The sequence below is a fragment of the Schistocerca cancellata genome, chromosome 12 (assembly GCF_023864275.1).
Source record: "Schistocerca cancellata isolate TAMUIC-IGC-003103 chromosome 12, iqSchCanc2.1, whole genome shotgun sequence".
In the NCBI taxonomy this organism is placed as follows: Eukaryota; Metazoa; Arthropoda; class Insecta; order Orthoptera; family Acrididae; genus Schistocerca; species Schistocerca cancellata.
Genome location: NC_064637.1, coordinates 100,128,916 through 100,136,135, shown reverse-complemented (window position 1 = coordinate 100,136,135; position 7,220 = coordinate 100,128,916). Strand labels below are relative to the sequence as shown.

The 7,220-nt window shown below is 47.3% G+C and overlaps 1 pseudogene; it reads right to left on the bottom strand.

Moving 5' to 3' along the window:
• Nucleotides 1-5,878: 5,878 nt before the first annotated feature.
• LOC126110084 (5S ribosomal RNA) lies at nt 5,879-5,996 on the bottom strand (annotated as a pseudogene).
• Nucleotides 5,997-7,220: the final 1,224 nt, after the last annotated feature.

Below are 7,220 nucleotides of genomic sequence, written 5' to 3'. Positions count from 1 at the left end.
GTTCCGGCCTCTGGCAGAGGACCCTTCGTCGGCTGCCGTCTTCTCTGCCAGACCCGCGTGTTGTTGCTGTTGTTGTTGTTGTTGTTGCGGTCTTCAAAGACTGGTCTGATGCGGCTCTCCATGCTACTCTACCATGTGCATGCCTCTGCATACTTACTGCAACTTCTGAGCCGTGTGTCGGCTCTCAACATATATCGCGCTGTTAAGATCGTTCTGAGTCCTTCCATTCCATCGTTAATCGATTCTTTAATATTTATCGTTATGCTGCGTACGATTCTGTTGAGATTCCACTCTGGTGGCATGTCTGGTCTTATCGATCTTCGAGTCGTTGCTTCCTGTTAGCCTTGTGTAAGGGAATAAGCTCTTTGGGGGGATGGCCGGTTGGTTGCCTAGCGGTGACGAGTCGGTCGGTCCGTTTTTAAAATCAGGAATTAGAGAATGTCGCACGATGTGACCGCGGCGTAGCATGGCGGTGGAGAGTTGGCTGTTGTTGCGAGAAGCCGCGTGGTCACTCCTGGCGGTGCGAGACGAGTGGGACGAGTTGACGGGACAAGGCTGTAAGCTCTTGCTGTGAGCACCCGGGGGTCACGGCTGTGGTTCCGAGTCACTACTTGGTGGGAGCGGCAACGGACGTCTTTAAATTTTCCGTCTGGAGGCGGGAATGACGGACCAGTAACTCGCCCAACCTGAGGACTGGTATTTCGCCGTAGTGGGTGCGGAGAAGACGAGGACTGCGGTGACAGAGCGCGTGGCTGCGAGACTGTGCCCAGCTGGGTACGCTGGCGCCGTGGACACGGTCGGGTGTGAGGAACCTTTGCATCGGAGTTCACCTGCTGTTTACCTGATAAACTGCAAGCTAAGTTGCTTAAAGGTTTAGGTGTTAATTGAAGAATTTTGGTTTGTGCAACCAGCGTCTTTTCTGCTTTGAGGCCTCCTGCGTTCGTGTTTCCTGTCCCTCTCGGCGGTGTAATTACAGACTTCTTATTAGTACTGCCAGGGAGGAAGTGTATTTTTGGGCAGGGATTATGGTTCCTGATTTGATTCCTCCTCCTCCCCTGGCCTCGCGTGAGGTCGATGTGACTGCTGAATGTGAGACGTTGTGGGTCTGTTATTCCGCTTCTAGCCTGAGCATCCTTCGGGAGATAATTGTGGCCGCCCTTACACCCGGTCGGTTAATTATTTCTATCCCAGGACATTTTGGTGGCAGGACATGGTATTAAAGTTGTTACTTATTGTAAAATGTTTAACCGGCCGCGGTGGTCTAGCGGTTCTAGGCGCTCAGTCCGGAACCGCGCGACTGATACGGTCGCAGGTTCGAATCCTGCCTCGGGCATGGATGTGTGTGATGTCCTTAGGTTAGTTAGGTTTAAGTAGTTCTAAGTTCTAGGGGACTGATGACCACAGATGTTAAGTCCCATAGTGGTCAGAGCCATTTGAACCATTTTTTTCGTAAAATGTTAAATGGTTGTATTTACTCTGTTTTTGGCCACTGTTCAAAAGGGTTAAGGTTGCCTTTCGTTGGTGAGTTTTATTAAAATTACGTGGCTTTAAAATTGTTAGTTATTGTAAAAGGTGAATGTGTGTGTCTTTACTTTGATTGTTTTAACCTACTTGGCATCCTTTGAAAATGCTAGTTCTGCCTCCCTCTTAGCGAGCCCTAGTAATTTAATATCTTGTTGTGCTAAAATTTAAAAGAAGTGGCTCCCTACATGTTCGGTAGCGAAATTGTATGCAAATTGGTGTTTTTGTTTCATTACTTGGAAAGTTTTAATTTTGTTATTAAATGCTTTATCAAAGTCTGTTTTGAGTAAAATGGCTTGGCTATTAACGGTAAGGTAAAGTTTTTAATTTCATTACTGGAAAAATTTTGATTTGTTATCAGATGTTTTATCAAAGCCAGTTTTAAGTAAAATCCCTTGGCCGTTAACTGTAAAGTAAATTGTTTTGCAAACGCACTCATGCCTGCTAGCTTTTTTGGAACTGTTCCTGGTCAAGTGATAAAGAAATGACTTTTAATGGTTGAAGTAATCAATAAATAAATTGTAAATTGCATCTCGACTGTAACCAACTAATTTTGGCCCCGTTTCCCAACTGGGGGATTTCCTTGATTAATCGTAACTCCCGTCTCAACTTCCATCCATTTCAATTTGTTTGCTGTAAAGAACTCATTGTCATCCTCTGCAATCCTTAAACCATGATCTTCCCACCGCTGGCAGACTGACGATTCCTTGACGCCGCAGAATGTGTCATACGACGGGTTCTTCTGTAGCACCACATTTTCGGAGCTTATACGAGATGTCTGAGAACAGTAGCGAGGCTGACAGCACTGCGAGCCACTGGCAACGCTGCGCTGTTCAACTTGTTGCAGAGCGGTGTGTTCGTGCCTTCCAGATGCTCTGTCCGAATTTCAGTTCCGTACAACCATCACGTGATTTTTGAGGGCGTCATTAGTGAAGCTGTGTGTTATGCAAATGGAACAGTGGAATTTAGGGCAGCGTGTAACCTCCCAACAGATAAATTCCGTAACCTGCCAATAAAAAAGTGACTAACCACCAAATAAAGATGTGGCTCATAACCTTTCAAAATAAATGTAACCTTTCAATAATTAACTGACTGTGAATCTAAACTGGTAAATCTGGACGTCCGCACTGCTGCGTCATGACCCTGGAAAATCATTCTGAATAAACTGAAAATTCTTACCTCAATTATGTCGCCGGATAACGCGTATATACAGGGTGTTTCAAAAATGACCGGTATATTTGAAACGGCAATAAAAACTAAACGAGCAGCGATAGAAATACACCGTTTGTTGCAATATGCTTGGGACAACAGTACATTTTCAGGCAGACAAACTTTCGAAATTACAGTAGTTACAGTTGTCAACAACAGATGGCGCTGCGGTCTGGAAAACTCTATAGTACGATATTTTCCACATATCCACCATGCGTAGCAATAATATGGCGTAGTCTCTGAATGAAATTACCCGAAACCTTTGACAACGTGTCTGGCGGAATGGCTTCACATGCAGATGAGATGTACTGCTTCAGCTGTTCAATTGTTTCTGGATTCTGGCGGTACACCTGGTCTTTCAAGTGTCCCCACAGAAAGAAGTCACAGGGGTTCATGTCTGGCGAATAGGGAGGCCAATCCACGCCGCCTCCTGTATGTTTCGGATAGCCCAAAGCAATCACACGATCATCGAAATATTCATTCAGGAAATTAAAGACGTCGGCCGTGCGATGTTGCCGGGCACCATCTTGCATAAACCACGAGGTGTTCGCAGTGTCGTCTAAGGCAGTTTGTACCACCACAAATTCACGAAGAATGTCCAGATAGCGTCATGCAGTAATCGTTTCGGATCTGAAAAATGGGCCAATGATTCCTTTGGAAGAAATGGCGGCCCAGACCACTACTTTTTGAGGATGCAGGGACGATGGGACTGCAACATGGGGCTTTTCGGTTCCCCATATGCGCCAGTTCTGTTTACTGACGAAGCCGTCCAGGTAAAAATAAGCTTCGTCAGTAAACCAAATGCTGCCCACATGCATATCGCCGTCATCAATCCTGTGCACTATATCGTTAGCGAATGTCTCTCGTGCAGCAATGGTAGCGGCGCTGAGGGGTTGCCGCGTTTGAATTTTGTATGGATAGAGGTGTAAACTCTGGCGCATGAGACGATACTTGGACGTTGGCGTCATTTGGACCGCAGCTGCAACACGGCGAACGGAAACCCGAGGCCGCTGTCGGATCACCTGCTGCACTAGCTGCGCGTTGCCCTCTGTGGTTGCCGTATGCGGTCGCCCTACCTTTCCAGCACGTTCATCCGTCACGTTCCCAGTCCGTTGAAATTTTTCAAACAGTTCCTTTATTGTATCGCTTTTCGGTCCTTTGGTTACATTAAACCTCCGTTGAAAACTTCGTCTTGTTGCAACAACACTGTGTTCTAGGTGGTGGAATTCCAACATCAGAAAAATCCTCTGTTCTAAGGAATAAACCATGTTGTCTACAGCACACTTGCACGTTGTGAACAGCACACGCTTACAGCAGAAAGACGACGTACAGAATGGCGCACCCACAGACTGCGTTGTCTTCTATATCTTTCACATCACTTGCAGCGCCATCTGTTGTTGAAAATTGTAACTACCGTAATTTCGAAAGTTTGTCCGCCTGAAAATGTACTGTTGTCCCAAGCATATTGCAACAAACGGTGTATTTCTATCGCTGCTCGTTTAGTTTTTATTGCTGTTTCAAATATACCGGTCATTTTTGAAACACCCTGTATCTGCTCCTATAAGAAATTTTTCTGACACAGCCCAGTGCAATGCTGAAAAACAACTGATTTTCTTTACGATAATCGACATGACTACGGATAGGATAAATTAGTAAAAACTTTAAATTGAGGTGAATAACTGTCAAAAGTTATCTCTGTAAGAAAAATTATTATTGAAAGAATTTTGAAAACATTTACATGGGACTCTGATATAACAACAGTACAAAAATCAGTTGCAGCAATTAACATATGCGCGCGGCAATAAAGAACAATAATTTTTGTTTTTACCTTATATTACATCGCTCAGGCACCGCCATCGTTCTCCAAGACCGGCCTTGGTAATTCCATAACTCTACTGCTCTTCTCGAGCTACAAAACTCCACTACTCGACTGCATTATCCAGGACACAAGAGCTCTCTGTGAGCTATACAACTCGACAGCTGCTCTCTACGAGCGGCCTTGCCCAACCGCCCGCCCGATTGCGAGCTACTACTCCTACTGCTGCCGGCACTGCTCTCTGTTCTGCTACTCTATTGTAGCTTACATATCGCTGGCAGCGCATGAGCAATCCATGGAAGTTACATCTGCTCGAGTGCGCTAGCAATAAATTCCTTAGTCATGGACCTCTTACAAGCGTTATGCGATTAAGTTCTGTGCTAAGCTTGAGTATTCTGCGTGATCTCTGAAAAGTTGAAATAGGCCTATGGTCAACATTCCTTACCAAGAGCACAAATCTTTCGCTGGCACAAATCAGTCTGCATGGCCGAGAACACGCTGAAGGTGAACCCCGCTCAGGGAGACCTTCAGCTTCAAAAACCGACGGAAACGTGGAACGTGTACGTCCTCTTGTGAGATCAGACTGATGTTTAACAATAAGGAACAGTGAAACAGTCGGGCAATGTATGAACCGAGTGGAAACAGACAACATTGCGGACAACCGGACGCTGCATCATAAGAACGCCCCATGTAACGCGGCCATTTTCATTACGGAATATTTTAACTCAAAAGTCATTCCTGTCCTTTCACAGCACTGCTCCCCTACTATTCACCTGTGCTGAGTCCTGGTAACTTTTTTGTTTTTCCAAAACAGAAAACTGATTTAAAGCGACGTCGTTTTGGGACTCTGGAGGAACATTTAAAATAATGTGACTGACATGCTGAAGGCCCTACCAGATGAAGCATTTCAGCGCTGCTACGAGGACTGAGAACTACGACTCCACCACATATAGCTGCCAAAGGAAACTACTTTCAAGAGGACAATACTGTTGTTTGAAAAAAATAAAAGTTTTAGTAGATAAAAGACACAATCTCATTTCGTTTCTCACGCACCTCGTATAGTCTTCTTGTCTGAAGTGGTTGTTCTGCAATCACATAACTTCACAGAAGGCTACCTTACGTAAACTCCGTCCACAGACCCTGGCGGGCCCAGAGGTACCGACCGGCCACCGTGTCATCCTCAGCACACAGGGGTCACTGGATGCGGATATGGAGAGGCATGTGGTCAGCACACCGCCCTCCCGGTCGTATGTCAATATCCGAGACCGGAGCCGCTACTTCTCCATCAAGCAGCTCCTCAGCTTGCCTCACAAGGGCTGAGTGCACCCCGCTTGCCAACAGCGCTCGGCAGACCAGATAGTCACCCATCCAAGTGCTAGCCCAGCCCGACAGCGCTTAACTTCGGTGATCTGACGGGAACCGGTGTTACCACTGCGGCAAGGCCGGTGGCCACACAAGGTTTCCTAAGATACCTTATCTACCTCTCTTTTTAAAAATCCGCGGTACCGCTCCAGGTGGGTTTCTACAGAAATAACATCAGGAGGATTTGGTCGCTCATACATCAACGCGAGTTCACTCTAATGCTCCTCAAGGCACTGTAGCACTATTCTGGCTCCGAGAGACGGACAGTTATACTGCAGAAAGATGACCGTCGTCGAGGATGACATAGAGCGTGAAGGGATGGAGGTGGCTCGCATCTGTCAGTGTGTCTTCTACTGCTACCTCAGATCCCATACAAGGTCAGGAGGATGTCTCCCATGGCATAATACTGCTCCCACCAGCCAGCCTCCGTGAAGCGGTGCAAGTTTCGAGCCTCCGCGATGCCGGCGTCTGTGGAGACGACTATTGACCTAGTGGAGCAAAAACGTGATTCTCCCGAAGAGGCGACACGTTTCCATTGATCGACGTCTAATCCCGATAGCCCCGTGCCCGCTGCAATCGTAATTGACGATGTCGTTAGGTCAACACGTGAATACGTAGGGGTGGTCTGCTGCGGAGCTCGACGATCAACAATGTACGACGAACGGTGTGCATCAAAATACTTGTGCGTGTACCAGCATCGTGCTCTTTCGGCAGAGGAGCCACATATCACCATCTATCCTGTCCGCCCCGATAGCTGAGTGCTCAGCGTGGCGGATGGCCGCCCTACGGACCCGGGTTCGATTCCCGGCTTGGTCGGGGATTTTCTCCGCTCATGGACTAGGTGTTGTGCTGTCTTCATCATTTCACCCCCATCCGACGCGCAGGTCACCCAATGTATCGTCGAATGTAATAAGACCTGCACCACGCCGGCCGGACCTACCCCGCAAGAGGTCTCCCGGCCAATGGCGCCAAACTCTCATACCCGTACCGTCTATCCTACTTCACAGAGCGAAGGATCCTCCGAACCCTATGTTCTGTGAAAGGTCGTGGACGACCAACCATTTCGCTCCTAGGGTAGCTTCACTGTCCTATCTCTTTCCATTGATGCCGAACTACAGCAGCACGTGGACATTCGACCAGCTTCGCCGTTTTCGAGATACTCATTCAAATGCTCGGCGTAGTAATAATTTTGCCTTTGCCAAAGTCGCTTATCTTAGCGGATTTCCCCATTTCCAGCCAATATCTTCCGTGTCTGCTCCGCTTACATACTTTTGTTACCGCGTCACACGCCCGCAACGCCACCAGGTGGCAT